This window comes from Gekko japonicus, unplaced genomic scaffold, assembly GCF_001447785.1.
Source record: "Gekko japonicus isolate JY-2015 unplaced genomic scaffold, Gekko_japonicus_V1.1 scaffold1204, whole genome shotgun sequence".
In the NCBI taxonomy this organism is placed as follows: Eukaryota; Metazoa; Chordata; class Lepidosauria; order Squamata; family Gekkonidae; genus Gekko; species Gekko japonicus.
The window spans coordinates 201,213-218,154 of NW_015171540.1; positions in this window are offsets into that span (position 1 = coordinate 201,213).

Below are 16,942 nucleotides of genomic sequence, written 5' to 3' on the forward strand. Positions count from 1 at the left end.
CACGTGTGCACAAACCTCTCCCTGCCCCCCAGGTGGCCCTGGAGCGCGGATTTAGCGATCCGCACTCACGGGGCAACTTCGCTATTAGTATATAGATAAAACAAAGTGAAAGCTGAAGGACTCTGAATTGTGACTTAAAATTCTGTTTTTATTATGGATGATGCTCTTGGGTTTCTCTTTAAACAGTTAAATTAATGGATAAAAAGATAAATAATTTAGCATAACAGACTATGTTCAAAGTAATACTAGCAATTTAAGATGAATACTTATATAAGCTGTTGTTATGATCTCTTATTCTTGGGGTTTTAGTTATTAGTGGTTTTCTTTCCTTTCTCCCTAGATGTAGTTCCCCCTACCTATTTTTTCGTTGTATTGTAGTTTATTAAAAAATGCAATAAAAAATCTCCTCCGGGGGGCCAAAAAAAAGGGTGCTGATTTCCATCTATGTCACTCCATGTCAAACTACAGGGCTGCAGCCATTCATATATCAGACATCAAACCCATAACAAAGTGTTAGCCAAACTGCTTTATCTACAACAGATGGCAACTAAATTTAACGTGAGTTCTTGCCAAAGTTTACAGAGGTCCGAATCTACCCTAGGGAGGTACCAGTGAGAGAGACGAGACTGGTGAATTCAAAGCAGTTTGTCTTTTACTGAATAATATCAAAATCACATACACACAAAACAGAATCACTCACACTAGCAATCAAGTTCCTTTAGAATACAGAAATAGAAAAATAGTTTCTCTTTTACTTAGGAGGTAGGTTGGTATACGGTCATACTTATCTCTCCTGAAGCGTTGTCTGATGCAATGAAGAATCGAGGGGTGAGAAAATAAGACCCAGGGATGTTTCTAATTCACACCTGCCAGAACCAGCCAGCAAAGCGTGGACCTCTTTGGCTGCGCACACCAAGAGATCAGAAATAGACAATAGGATTGTTTGATAGAAAGCTGGACTTTAGGGGTAGAAAGCAGACAGGGGATGTTGAAGGGGTTTTGTGGCTAGCAAAGACCCATCACATGGTCCCTGCTTTTTATAGTTGAATCTCCAGGTGGCAACCTTGCCATTCTGTAAACCCACCTACCTGCAAGTCCATCCCTCAATCATTGGTGCATGTAGTAAGGGGCAGGTACCCTAGGGGTTGGGCCAATATTTGAAACTCTAAACTCTACCTCATGGAAAGCCATCTGGTCAGGTGTGAAGTCCTGGCATCCTGTATCTCCCTTGATGTGCAGATAGATCTTGGCTTTCCCAGGCAAACAAGGCACCATCCACCAGGAAATGGCAATTCAGATGCAGATCAGTTCCATGTACTGCGTGACATCAGGTCCTTCAGCAATGGGGGAATTTCTTCTCCTTAGCTGTCGTTTCTGCTAACAATGGTGAAATGTGCTTCACTTTCCCATAAGGCTCTGAGCTGAATGTGTGTGCAGACCTCATTAACATAAAATGCAGGCAAGTGTCCTCTATGTGAAATCTTTCACATAGCTTTCTCTATGCCTATGGGTATACATGTGTGTGCACAGTTCATGTAGTGTGAATGTCAGCAGATATAAACTCATAAACAGAAAATATCAGTCTCTTTCTCAACAAAAGGGAAAGGTGGGAGATTTAAAATCATAGAATCATAGAGTCGGAAGGTACCTCCAGGGTCATCTAGTCCAACCCCCTGGACAATGCAGGAAATTCACAAATCCCTACCCCCACACATACACAACCAGTGACCCCTGTTCCATGCCCAGAAGATAGCTGTCATTTTCTACAGCAACTGCTTGTTTCATGAAGTGTAGGGTTTAGCCCTTAGTCTGAATTACACTTTGTGTTCCTGTGATTCCCGGAAACACAACAGATCTCTGTTCCGGTTTATGGCAGCACGCTAGCAGACTCACCTCCCAGACCTCCTGGGGGTGAAGCTGCGCTCCAGCCGAAGGAGGGGGTGCGCAGGCTCGCTTACCCCCCCAGGGGCCCGGCAAAGGGACCCTGGCCATGGAACTTACAAGAGGTTGCCTCTTTGAGGGCGAAATGCCAGAGAATTGAGGCACCTCTTCATTTCGACGGTTCTCCATGCTGTGAGACCAAAGGGATTTAGTGACGCTGACCGGGGCAAGCGTGGGAGATCCAGCGGCAGAAATGAAAGTTGAAAGTGAGGTCGAACAACCAATTATGAACGTGAGTCAGCTTTGAAGCATTTTTCAAAGGGAAAAAGCCCACCCCACTGAACGGGAAAAGGGCGAGCGTGGGAGGGACACCTCCCATGCACATGAATTTTTGAGCGATTGAGGGGGGGAGCGGAAGACAACGCGAAGGAAACTGCCTAGAAGTACTTACCAAAGCGAATCTAAGCGGCCAAGCGCACATTCAGAGACTTTTTAAAAAATTGTGAAAGTAAACAAGCGAAAAAGATGGCGGGGAAGAAGGACAGAGAAAAACTTTTTAAAGCAAAAGGGTCTAAGAGCCCGAAACCGGAAGCTACCAGCGAGGTGGCAAAGTCTATAGCGGAATATATGCGCCCTCTGCTGGAACAGCTGAATAACTTCAAGGAACAGATGTCTATAGTGACTCAAAGTATTACTGCACAACAAACCCAGAAAAATGATATGATACAAATAATGAAGCAGCTGCAAATAAAGAAAGCAGCTGCAACTACTCAGAAGGTGAAGAAAAAAGTACAAAAACTGGAAAGGAAACAAATCTCCATGGAAGATCAACTGCTGCAAGTGCAAATGGAAAAGGCCAACATGATTCTTCACTTCCAGGGCATGCCAGAGAACAGGGGGGAGAATCTTAAAGAAGTGATGATGGAATTACTAGCCCCAGTGACAGAAATGAAGGTGGAATCGCTGCTGAGCGAGATGCATGTGGTTTACAGATCATATTCAGGCTATATAAAGAAAAATAATCTGCCTGGGGAAATTGTCGTAAGATTCTCGAAGAGGCATGTGAGGGATGCAATCCTGAAAGCAGTTGCTGGAATACCCCTGAAAGTGGGGGGAAATACCATCAGAACACTAAAGGATATTCCATTTGAAGTAAGACAACGGAGAAGGAAGTACAAAGCACTTGTGCTTTTTCTTCAAGACAAACTAAATTGGATATAAATGGCTATTTCCAGAAGACGTCACCTTCAAAATTAAGGATAAAAAATAAAAGATTGATTGTTCTGAAAGCTCAAGAATTCCTAAGGGTTCAGCTGGATGGGAAAAAAGAAGAGGATGGGAAAAAAGAAGAGGACAACAAGTCTAGTGGCGAGCTGGACTCGGGTTCTTCCGGGGAGGACTCTCTGTCAGAGCAAGGGGCAGCTGCTCCAAAAAGTCCTTATAAGCTGCAGAAGAGACGAGGAAAGGAGAAGTAAAGGCTGAATTGTGCCTTTGAGGACTCTGAAAGGGGATGATTGGGGGGTACTGTTTCTAGACAGTTAAGTTTAAGAGTTAAAGACAAAGAAAGTAATACAAATGTTTGACTCAGTTTATAATAATCTAAGTGAAGTGAAGATTTGCTGTAACTAAGCTAGTGAAGATCTCCACTCTTGGGTTTTTAGTTAGTTATTATTTACTTCATTTATAGCCTACCTTTCCCCACAGTGGGGACCAAAGCAGCTTACATTATTCTCCTCTCCTCTCCTCCTTCTTATCTGCACAACAATCCAGTGAAGTAGGTTAGGCTGAAAGTATGTGACTGGTCCAAAATCTCCTAGTGAGCTTCTACAGCAAGATGGGGATTGAAACTTGGATCATCCAGATTCTACTTTTAAGCTCTAACTGCTATACAACACTGGCTTTCATAGGGCGCCTGCTGTTGAACAGAAACAAGCAGCCAGGCCTAGCTGAGTCATGAAAGTCGGGTGGTTTCAAGTCACCCAGAGGTTGCTGCCAGGCCAAGATTGCCGACCTCCAGGTCAGACCTGGGGCTCTCTCAGAATTACAACTGAACTCAAGCTAATAGAGATCTGTTGCCCTGGAGAAAATGCTTTGGAGGGTGGACTCTATGGCTATGACAGACCCCCGCTGCATCTTCTCTGTGAGGCAGATTTTCCCACCAAAACACTGTTCTGCACTCTTACTAAGAGCAGCCTCTTAGTAGCATATTTGAATTGTAGAATTATAACTTTCTGCGTGTCCCAACCCATGATAGAGAATTTATTTGGCTTTTGCCCAGGCCAGAGATTTATTGTAACTCAGCAGGAGCCATCTTATGGTCCCGGTCACATGAGCGGGATACTGTGCCGCTGAAGGGAGGCAAATTAGAGCTGGAGCAAAAAGAACCGCAGTAGCGCGATCCGACATGCCCCCATGGCTCCGTACTCTGGCCTTCAGCAGGTGATCAGACGTAGCATGGCAAAACAGACGTTGCACGTTTGTGCGCATGCGTGGGACAGGGAACGGCTCTGGCTGCGACGAGCTACCAGCGCTTCCCCGATCAGATGCCTTGAGTTGCCGCGCGTCATCTGGAAGGTAGTGCTCTGTTGCTGGTATCTTTTCAATGCATGTTTTCATGCCAAAGGGACGGATCAGGGACGGGTGCGTGACGCTTCCCAGATGTTGCAGTATGATCACGCCCATTTGATGTGTCTTCAACCCGTCTGTTTCACGGGGCAAATCCTCCCATGTGACTGGGGCCTATAAATCCCTTTGGAAATGGCACTTGACACAAAGTAAAGTTCGAACAGAAAGGTTGATTTTATTGAACAAGCAGTTGAGTTAGGAATAGGGCAGGGGATGAGAAGCTGAGGTAAATGTGGTTGTTTATACTAATATTTTGAACAGGCAATAGAATATAGTTGAAGCTTAGATTCTTAGAGACTCAGTTCTTAACTGTGAGAGGTTTGTTTGTCTTGCTGTGTTTATTTATGTATTTCGCTTGTGGGATTATAATTTTCCCTTTTTTACCCTTGAGGAGTCTAAGGCCATTTTCCTTTTCACACAAAGCAGGGGGACCTTCTGAGTTGAACACTCTGAATAACTGGGTAAGAAATATCCTCCTCTTTCTAGGAGCGATAATCCTTTTTCTGTTTGTCTAGACTGGCAGTTTTTAACCTCCTCTCCAGTCTCTTCAGTCAAACCTAAACCTCAGTTTTGGAGACTGTGAATAAACAAATGTCATCTAGGGCTGACACTTAGACTTTAAGTTCTGATTTCGGAACTTTTCCTCAAATGTGTTGGTACACAGTAAGGGCAAGGAGTTGTGTCCCTTCACTTCCCAAGTGACTTGTCTGTTCCCCTCCAACAGACACACACACTCCTGTCTGGCTATTGCCAAGACAAAGTCCAAACCATTACTGACTCCCTCTGGCAAGACTGAGGAGACTTTTAAAAACTCTCCTCAGAGAGTGAAGGGAGTGCACACAGGCAGCAGCCTGTCAATCAAACTGTGGTTTACAGGGAGGCATTGACCCCTAACCTCCCGGCTCTCTCACTTTAATGCATGAAGCATCCTGCTTTCGGAGGTCCATCGCAGCATTCTATTCAGCTGAGGCCTCACCTCTCCCCAAACCCTTCCCTCCTCAAACTCTACCACAAAATCTCCAGGAATTTCCCAGCTTGAAACTGGCAACTCCCATAAGGCCTGACCTCAATGAATCTCTCCTCAAAGGCAAAACCAACCCTGAAAAGGGGCTTGCCCCCCCCCCCGCCTTTTACTGACAGAACCAAGCCTGGATTTGGTGGTTGCCTAGCAACAGACATGGGGGGAATGTTGCTTAAGCTCCAGGTGTTCCTTTTATCATTTCCAGTTTTTTAAGGCCCTCAGAGTATTTTTTTTTTTACATTTCACATTTTTTCTGCAAACTTGGGACCCTTTTCCAGTTTGTAGAAATATCTGTCTTGCCCGTTCACAGCTCCAGTCACTGGATTTAAGTATCGAAAGATTTAGCCAACTTCATTATTAGAATATAAATTTCCTAATCACTCCTCATTGAACTACATTACAAATCCCAGTGTTTTCCAGAAATACATATCATAGTTAAAACAATATCTACATTTGATACATGTTTATACTATAGATATACTCCATTGTAAAGGAGTCGGTATTAAAGCTTGTTACTGGAGTGTCTGAGCCATGAATTCCCAAATGAGCTATAAAGGAATAATCCAGAGCGAGGAAAGAGCCACATAATGTCAGTCACAGGAAGGCAAAGAGCATATTCACACTAGGGAGTAATCCAGAGCCAGAAATGATAGCAATGATGAATCAGAGCCAATGAAGCATCAGACTTGGGCCAGAAAAAGCAAGAGAACTTTTGTGTGGGCCACGGGACAGGGTAGAATGCTGAGAAAGAGATTATACATTTGTTTATCTGTGTTCTTTGGGTCCTCTACCTTAATGCTGTCCCCTTAATGCTTTCATTCCATCTGATACACAGATACACAGATAACATTACAACAGTGAGGAAGGAGGGAGGCTAGCCTGGGAGCAGGTGATTTGAAAAGTCTCATAAGCAAAAGGACCTGTGAGATTTCATGGCTACAAACTTTCTTCCTTCTGATGTGCAGAAAGCAGGGCTATTTTGGGGCAGGAACACACAGGAACGGAGTTCTGGCTGGCTTCAGAGTTGGCTACGCCCACTACAGCCAAAACCTCTGCGTGCCTGGCTACAGAGGGAAGGCCTGGAGAGTGACCCCCCTGGCAACTCTGAGGTGGGAGGGCTGGAGGGCCCTGGAAGGATCAGGGAGGCATTTAAATGCCCCGTGCCTTCCCCGGCCTGTCCAAGGGCTGCCCGGCAGCCGCGGGGCACCCACAGAGTGTCCGGGCAAGCCAAGGGAAGGCAGCTTAAACTGCCTTCTCTTCCCTTCAAGGGGGGGCTTGCCTGGGCCCCCTGCAGCCGCGGGGCACCCAGGCAAGCCAAGGGAAGGCATGGGGTGTGGCCTAATATGCTGTGCTGTCATGGGTGTGGTCTAATATGCTAATGAGTTTCTGCTATTGGATGTGGCCTATTATGCTAATAAATTCCTGCTCTGCTGGGCTTTTTCTACAAAAAAAAGCCCTGGCAGAAAGTATAAAAAGGAAAGCTGACCAACTGGGAAGAAAATACAATTCTTCCAGCCTTTTAATGGGAAACATTGCATAGAAAACTGGCTGCACTTCAGCAAGAGGAGATGAAGAAAGGGGAATTTGAAAGACTTGAGTCATTATGACACACACTCAGTTTAAGAACAGAAATATTATCACGCTGAATAATTTTTGAATAATATGCCTGTAATCCTTATGTGGGCAGAAGTAATGGGGGAATTAAAAATCAGGTCTGCAGTGTATTTTAGTACAGAACTTTATATCTAATAGCTTCCTCCATAGGGAGGTGCTGTGGATCACCAGTGTAGCACATGCTTCACATACAGAAGATCATAGGTTCAGGCTTCAGTATTGCCAGTTAAAAGGGCCTTAAAGGTAAAGGTTCCCTTGCTCGAAAGCCAGTCGAGTCCGACTCTAGGGTTGTGGTGCTCATCTCCATTTCAAAGCCGAAGAGCCAGCGCTGTCCGAAGACGTTTCCGTGGTCATGTGGCCGGCATGACTAAACACCGAGGCGCACGGAACGCTGTTACCTTCCCACCGAAGTGGTCCCTATTTATCTACTTGCAATTTCTTGCTTTCGAACTGCTAGGTTGGCAGGAGCTGGAACTAGAGACGGGAGCTCACTCCGTCTTGCGGCAACCCGGGTCTTGAACAGCTGAACTACTGACCTTCCACAGCCTGCAGTTCAGCGTCTTAACCACTTGAGCCACCGCAGCTCCCCAAAAGGGCCTTAGGTAGCAGATATTTACAAAGTCCTTTCTCTTCCTGAGAACCTAAAGCAGTAATCCCCACTGTGGTGCCTGTGGGTACCAAGCTGCCTGCCAATGGGTTTCCCAGCTCCCATTTCTTCTTTAACAAACTGTCTATCCCCTAGAGCCAGTCTTGGCTTTTCTCCACCTCAGTGAAGCAAGAGGTGTTTCCCTCCATCTCAGTGAAGCAGCTCCCATTCAGAAACAGCTTCGTCTCTCACAGGCTTGGCTTGCAGTCTTCCCGCATTTTGTGATTGCCCCCCCATAGCGACCATTTTGTGGTGGCACCTATCTCCTGTTCTAAAATTTCCAAAAGTGTGCATGGGACCGTCAAGATGGGGGACCCCAGTCCTAAAGAGCTGCAGGTGATACTGAGCTAGAAGAGCCAATGACCTGACTCAGTATAATGGGGGAAAGCTCCAGCTGCTGAATTTTTGCATCTCAGTGAGAGAGGATATTATTGCAACTCAGTGAGAGAGGATATGCTTAGCCTGCAGAAGGCCCCAGACACAATTCCTGGTATTTCCAAGTAAAAGATCTCAGGTTGCTGGACTGGGAAAGAACTTCCTCTGCTTTGAGACCCTGGAGAGTTGCTGCCAGTCAGACAATACTGACCTAGGCGGATCAACGGCCTCACTGAGGGTTGCGGACTCCTCTCTGCTTCTGGCAAGCTGGCCGGACATGGGAAAACCTCACCCACAAATGCCCCCAAACACGGTGTGATGACGTCACCCAGAAGTGATGTCATCATGCCACCAACACTGCATGGCGACGCTCTAAGTTTGGCCTCAAAACCATTGCGTTTTGCCCAAAGCCTAGAGCAATGTCACGCGACTCTGCGGCGTGATGCCATGACTTCTAGGTGACGTCATTGTGCTGCACACATTCCTAGAGAGGAGCAAGGATCACCCCGCCAGAAACAAGGTAAGACCTTGGCAACCCGAGCCTCACCTCATGCATTTAAATGGTTCAGCATTAAGAATTGTTTTGAAAATGTGTCATAAATTAGAGAGCTGTATCTCATTTGTACCTTGTACTGGTCTATAATTGATACAATTTCCATACAAGCGCTGAGCCAAAACTACATAGCCAGGGACTAATCACAGCATTATTCTTAACTGGCAGCCAAACATAAAGTTTAGCTTTCCCATCTAAGATGAGCAGGCCATCTTCAGACTTGTTTTTCCTGGGATGCTTTTTTAGGCTCTGGCTCTGGGGAAGCTACTTAAACATAAATATCTGAACACACAGCCTTATATTGCAAGCATGGATCCTTTGGAGATCTGCTAAGAGATTAGCAATTGTTGATGCAGATAAAGTACCATTGCCTGATCTGATGTATCTCAGTCACAGAGTCCATTTTTGAGATGAGTCCTACGATAAGGCAGAATTGATTCCCCATGAGGAGGCAGCAGCCAGCATCCCGGGGAAATGCATAGGAAATGCTGACATTTTATGAACTCAGGCATTTATAAACACAGTCATACAGCCCTGGAATATGAGAGAGAGGGAGAGAAAGGAAGAAAGATTCTGTTTAGCCAAAATGGCCCCATCTATATATATAAAAGAAAGTCCCCTCACTGTAAAATAAATGCCCAAGCCAAACCACTGGACCTAGAAACATGAAATTCGGGGAGAGCGTTCCTACCATGACGTGGATGCTCACTAAGAAGAGATTTTTAGAAATTCGACCTGTAAGTGGGTCAAAAGGGATAAAATGTGCTCCCCCCCCATTGATTCCTATGTGGCTGCCAGGCTGCTGCCTCCTTGCACCCCCCACTCTCTGATTTGTCAGCTGCAGAGCTCAGTGTTCTGATGTAAAAAAAAAAGTCACAGACAGTTGAGGAAATCAGGAATGGCCAACAACCACCTCTGAGGGGCAGTAATGGTGCTGGTCCAGCCTCTCTGATGGCTTCCAACACACTCCCCCCACCTCCTACACCAAATAGGCGGTTGTCTGTCAGGTGCAGCAGCAGTTGCAGGGTGCTTAAAGCCACGAGGGAGCCCACCCCAACAGTAATGCCTGAGTCATCCTGCCAGCCCTGCCTCCACAGTGGCTTCAAATATTCCTCCCCCTCCCCCTCCTACACTGGACAGGCAGCTGCCTGTCAGGTGTAGGAGAGTAGGTGGGATGCTTACAGCTGCCAGGGAATTTAATTCTTCAGTCTTGACTGGGTCCAATGCTTTTTAACTTGTTTGGAGTTGGGAGTAAGCAGTGAAGTGGCTAAATTTGCAGATGACACAAAGTTGTAGGGAGGTGAAAACCAGGGAGGATTGTGAGGCACTCAAAAGGGATCTGTCGAGGATGGGCGAGTGGGCGTCAACATGGCAAATGGGGTTCAATGTGGCCAAGTGCAAAGTGATGCACATTGGAGCCAAAACTCCTAGCTACATGGGGTCCGAACTGGCAGAGACTGACAAAGAGAGAGATCTTGGAGTCGTAGTAGATAACTCAATGAAAATGTCCAGACAGTGTGCAACTGCAATAAAGAAGGCGAACACTATGCTGGGGATTCTTAGGAAGGGAACTGAAAACAAATCAGCCCCTGTATAAATCAATGGTGCAACCTCATTTGTTGTACTGTGTACAGTTCTGGTCACCACACCTCAAAATGGATATTATAGCATTGGGAAAAGTGCAGAAAAGGGCAACTAGAATGATAAAAGGGTTGGAACACTTTCCCTATGAAGAAAGGATAAAACACTTGGGGCTCTTTAGCTTGGAGAAACAACAGCTAAGGGGTGACATGATCGAGGTTTATAAGATTATTCATGGGGTAGAGCAGGTAGAGAAAGAAGTACTTTTCTCCTTTTCTCACAATACAAGAACTGGTGGGCACTCAATGAAATTGCTGAGCAGTTCGATTAGAACAGATAAAAGGAAGTACTTCTTCACCCAAAGAGTGATTAACACATAGAATTCATTGCCACAAGAGGTGGTGGTGGCTACAAGAATGGTGTCAGGGTCCAAACACACTCTCCTGAAAAGGCTATGCTTTATTGGAATACTAGTCTGTTGCCAAGTGATACAGGTACATTGTCAGGAATAACGATGGCTGCAAGGGGCTCCATACATATACTATGATGCTGCATCTAGCTAAGCAAATTAAATCGAAGTGCACGCGCGGGAATCCTCCCGGCGGGATATTACATCATGAATGGGAGACTCACCCCAATCCCATGAGAGCAGAAATATTCACACCCGTAGTGGAATTCAAGACCTCCCCTCCCTTCAAGGTTATACTGATAGCGTCATCCGGCTGAGCCAGTTCGCACAGGGGAAAAAGAGTGCCTCCCTTATGTTACCCACGGTAGCCAAGCAAAGCAAGCATGTGAGGTTGCGCAAAGGCAGGGATGAAGGTAAACAAAGAAAGCATGGCAGCTAACTGACACATGGACAGCTTCAAGAAGGAATTAGATAGGCATATGGAGCAGAAGTCCATTAGTGGCTATTAGCCACAAGGTATAGATAGGAACTCTCATGCTGGGGCAAGGGATGCTCTGTATTCTTGGTGCTTGGGGGGGGCAACAGTGGAAGGGCTTCTAGTGTCCTGGCCCCACTGCTGGACCTTTTGATGGCACCTGGTATTTTTGGCTACTGTGTGACAGAGTGTTGGACTAGATGGGCCATTGGCCTGATCCAACATTGGCTTCTCTTATGTTCTTATGAGGTTCCATCACTGACAAAAGTACATGAGGACATATTTAGCGTGCTTCATAATTATTGAATAATACTGTTATGAATTAGGATAATTAGAATTGTGTGGAAATCTTTGCTGGCCATGTCCGTAGTTGGCGACTAAGGAGGGACCTTTGAAATGGTGGCAACCATGCTGTTCCCCACGATACACCCAGCCTTTTCTTTTTACAATGTTATGATGTTATAACATTACTGCATATGCAAAAAGGAGGTTCCATTGCTGACAAAGTACATGAGGACACATTTAGCATGCTTCATAATTATTGGGTCAATCAATCAGTTTCTTGTGTTTAGCCATAGGCAGTCACAAAATTACAGAAACCACAACTGAATAAAATACAGATTATATATACAGTACAAAGTTACAGATAAACAAGAGAATTCCACTAAAACAAAGTTAGTTAATACTGAAATTCAATATACTGATGACAGGTTCAAGTAGCATCCTCTTTCTTTTCAGCGTTAAACCTTATCTTCATATCAGTAATGGCAAAAAGTGGATCTCTATACATAACATGTGCATCAGTATCAGAAAACAAAAATATTTTCTCAGCATCTGTATACAAGGCTAAACCAGATAAAATTCCTGCCAAAAACCTGGACCTAGGGTCAGAATATAAAGCGCAGAAGAGGATGGAATGAGGTAAATCCTCTAATGTGTGAGATCCACAGATACAGACTCTTTGAGCCATTGGAATTTGAGAATATGACCAGACAATAATGCTGAGGGCATAGATTGAGACTGCAATAAAGTAAAGGATGATGTAAGATTATGGTTAGAGATGTTAACAAGATAGGGAGTTTGAAAGTAGTTGAGTTAAATAAATTTGAACCACGGTACTGCTTTAGAGTTTAGAATAAGAGATTGATCAATCAATGTATTGGAGTTAAAAATCCAATCCCTAAATTGGGAGTGGACAGCAGGAGACCCTATGAGATCACCAGGGATAGAATACCTTAAGAGAATATAATTTTAAAAAGTGGAGCTCTGCGAATCGTTGGTCATCAAAATATTAAAGGATTGTTGACTAAGAGAATTATGTCTAAAAATTTTATTCCTTAACCAATCTCTCTATATAATAAAGCTGTTTAAAAGTGGCAACATTCCATGCGCTCCCATTGGCTGTGCAATGTCCTCCCTCAGCTATTGGCCCATCAGCCGCCACTCAAGAGTACTCCTACCCCTCCTCAAACCTCACCCTCTCCAGGCTCCACCCATCAAACCTCCAGAAATTCCCCAACCTGGAGTTGGCAACCCTATCTCCTTCCCAGCCAATCATCAACCTACCTTTATTTTCCCCTCTCTCTTCAGCTTTCCATTTTCTGACCAGGCTGTCCAGGCCACAAGCCAGAGACATGGGGGAACCCTGGGAGGCAGCAGAAATTCAGCCACTCCACAGTCGGCTGGACTGGGGAATGAATGGCAGTTTCCATGCTCTCTTGGGCCAGAGAGAGAGAGGCTAGAGGACAGAGTCTGGTGTGTAGGTAAAGAGGATGGCATTTAACCCCTGTTGATTTATGCCCTGTTGGTTCATAGTGTGTGTTTACTCCTATAGCTGTGCCTTATTCATTTAATGTGTGTGTGCTCCATAACTGTGTAACTAGATAAATTCTTTTATTTGGGCTAATAATCTGTTGCACTCTGACCACATAGTCTCCCCTGCTCTGCACAATAACAAAGAGCCCAAGGAGGCAAGGAAAGGCCAGACCCTTGGGTTGCCAACTTTCCAGGGATCCCCCAAAGATTGGGGATTCCATCTCCAAATAATAGGAAGATTCGCCCAGAGGGATCTCAGTGTCCCTCTAAAAAGGTAGTGACAATTCAGTGAGTGGCAGCAGTGAACTTAAAAAGTGAGATACGCCCACAGGACAATGGTGGGAGGCGAACAGCTGAGCTGTAAACTGGAGCCCGTTTCACCACAGTGGGCAACCAAGCTTGGTTCAGACAAAGGAAGGAAACCCTTTGCAGGCCTTTGTGAGGAACTCATTGGGGCCAGTCCTGACTAAGGTTGCCAGCTCCAGGTAGATTCCTGTAGATTTTCTGGTAGAATCTATGGAAGCCAGGGTTTGCGGAAGGGAGAGGCCTCAGCTGAACAGAATGCCATAAAGCCCACCTTCCAAAGCAGTTATTTTCTTTGGGGGAGGGAGATCTGTTGTCTGGAGTTCAGTTGTGATACCAAGCAATCTTCAGGCTCCACCTGGAGGTTAGCTACCCTAGGCGTAGAAGTCAGTGCTTCAGAGCAGGGTCTGCTAGACCCAGGTTCTCGCTGTGGGAGCTGAGTGGGTGATTTTGGACCAGTCACAGACTTTCAGCCTAACCTACCTCACAGTGTTGTTGTGCAAGTCAAAAGGGGGAGAGGAGAATGATGTAAGCTGCTTTGGTCCCCATTGCAGAGAAAGACTACTTTTCCTCCTGGGAAACCATTGTTTCCAATCTCCAGGTGAGGGCTAGAGATCACTCAGAATTACAACTGCTCTCTAGATGGCAGAGATCAGTTCTCCTGGAGAAAATGGTGAACTCTGTTTCTTTTTACACTGCTGAGAAGGCCCCCCCCCCCCATGACAGGCAATGTGACATGGCAGTCAGGGCTTCAGAGCACAGTGGAGGCTGCAGGTGGAGGGGAGATGGAAAGCTGAAGAGTGAGGGGGAAATAAAGGTAGGTTGATGATTGGCTGGGAAGGAGATAGTGTTGCCAACTCCAGTTGGGAAATTCCTGGATATTTGAGGGATGGAACCTGGAGAGGGTGAGGTTTAAGGAGGGGTGGAACCTCAGACAGGTACAATGCCATAGACTCCACCCTCCCAACCAGCCATTCCCTCCTGGGGAACAATTGTTGCCAATCTCCAGGTGAGGGCTGCATATCATTTAGAATTACAACTGATCTCCAGGAGGGAGGGAGGAGGAGATGGAAAGCTGAAATCAGAGGAGCAGATAATGACAAGGTTGATGCTTGGCTGGGAAGGAGATTGGTTGCCAACTCTAAGTTGGGGAATTCCTGGAGATTTGATGGGTGGAGCCTGGAAAGGGTGAGGTTTGAGGAGGGATAGGACCTCAGACAGGTACAATGCCATAGACTCCACCCTCCAAACCAGCCATTCCCTCCTGGGGAACCATTGTTGTCAATCTCCAGGTGAGGGTTGGAGATTACTCAGAATTATAACTGATCTCCAGCAGGGAGGGCAGGCAGAAGTCAGCTGCAGTCAGAGGGGCAGTTAACGGTACATTGATGGTTAGCTGAGAAGCAGATTTTTTGCTCACAAGACTCCACAGCTTAGAGGGAGCAATTGAGGGTGCCCAATTGTAGAAATGACTTCACAGAGACCTGTGTGCTGGCCCACATTGTGTGACCTTGGACATCAGGTATTGTGTAACATAAAGTATGTGAAACTTTACTTCCATATTTGTGCATTTCTATTACATACTCCTAATATGTACTTAACCTGCTTCCAGCCTATGCATCTTTCTAGAGCTCATTGTATTGTATTCACAACGGGCTTTACTGCTAGTATTTTATAATGGCCAAATGCACCTGAGCTCTAAAGGCAGGAATGCCAGATTCAGCTCTCATCAAGGCAGCTGGAGACCCCCTGGGGAGAGCTAGAATAGGTCTTAAGAATTGGTTCTGGATTACTTCAATACTAGATAGGTTTTCCTCTTTCCATCCATTTTTTTAGTTGATGACTAAGGAGGAGAAAGGAACCTTTGAAACGGTGGCAGGCATGCTGTTCCCCACAATACAACCAGCCTTTTTAAATGTTATGATGTTATAACGTTCCTGCATATGCAAAAAAAGGAGGCTCTGTTGCTGACAAAGTACATGAAGACCCATTTAGCATGCTTCATAATTATTGAATAACAGTCTTACGAATTGGAGTATTCAGTTCAACAATCACCAGCCATTTTCTTAGTTGGTGACTAAGGAGGAGCAGGGGACCTTTGAAATGGCAGCAAATATGCTGTTCCCCCATGATACAGCCAGCCTTTTAAAAATGTTATGAGGTTATAACCTTCGTGCACATGTGCAAAAAAAAAAAAGGAGGTTCCATCGCTGATGAAGTAAATGATGACACGGATCCACAACCCCTATTCAAAGGAAGTGTGGAACACATGGGGAGGGTCAGATCTGAATTCAAGAAAAAATGCCCCGAAATAAATGCCCTTTTGTGGAAGGGGTGCCCCAAAGTCGGTGCGTCAGCTGGGGATTCAACTTGCCAGAAAGATGCGCTTAAGGTACACTGACTTTTAAATGACTTCTGTTCTGACCTCACTGAGAAAGTGGCCAAGTTTCTTCACTCTGCTTTAAAGCTGCGCCAAAGGATCCCAGAGACATAGAATTTTCATAGGTGTGTTTTAATCTGCTCCTAAATTGTACAATCTAGATACATAGTATTTTTATTGGTGTGTTTTTAATCTGCTCTTAAATTTATAAACTTCATCGACAGTTTATGCCAATAAAGGCTAACTTGAACTTGAACTTGCCAGGAAACAGCAGCAAAGGTGCGGAAATGTTCTCAGTGAGAAAAATGGACTTTGAATGAATTGATTAATGAAAGAATGTACAGACCTAGGTAGGCCTATACCTTTCTAATTCCACTGTAATCAATGGGCTTGTTGTTGTTCAGTCGCACAGTCGAGTCCGACTCTTCACGACCCCATGGACCCCATGGATCATGCCAGGCCCTCCTGTCTTCCGCTGTCCTCTGAAGCTTGCTCAATTTCATGTTCATTGCATTGATGACACTGTCTAACCATCTCATCCTTTGCCATCCCCTTCTTCTTTGACCTTCAACCTTTCCCAGCATCAGGGTCTTCTCCAGTGAGTGCTCCCTTCTCATTTGGTGGCCAAAGTATTTGAGCTTCAGATTCAGGTTGATTTCTTTTAGAATTGACTGATTTGATCTCCTTGCAATCCAAGGGACTCTGAAGAGTCTTCTCCAGCACCATAGTTCAAAAGAATCTATTCTTCGGTGCTCAGCCTTCCTTATAGTCAAACTTTCACAGCCATACATTACTACTGGGAATACCATTGCTTTGACCATGCGCACTTTTGTTGGCAGGGTGATGTCTCTGCTTTTTATCATGCTGTTTAGGTTTGCCATTGCTTTCCTCCCAAGGAGCAGGCGTCTTTTAATTTCATGGCTGCAGTCACCGTCTGCAGTGATCTGGGATCCCAGGAACGTGAAGTCGGTCACTACTTCTACAACTTCCCCTTCTATTTGCCAAGGAGTGATGGGGCCAAATGCCATAGTCTTAGTTTTTTTTATGTTGCGCTTCAAGCCCACTTTTGCACTCTCCTCTTTTGTCCTGAACAAGAGGCCCTTTAGGTCCTCTTCACTTTCTGCCATCAGAGTGGTATTGTCTGAATATCTGAAGTTATTGATCTTTTCCCCAGCAATCTTAACTCCAGCTTGTGATTCATCCAGGCCAGCATTTCGCATGATGTACTCTGCATATAAATTAAATAAGCAAGGTGACAGTATAC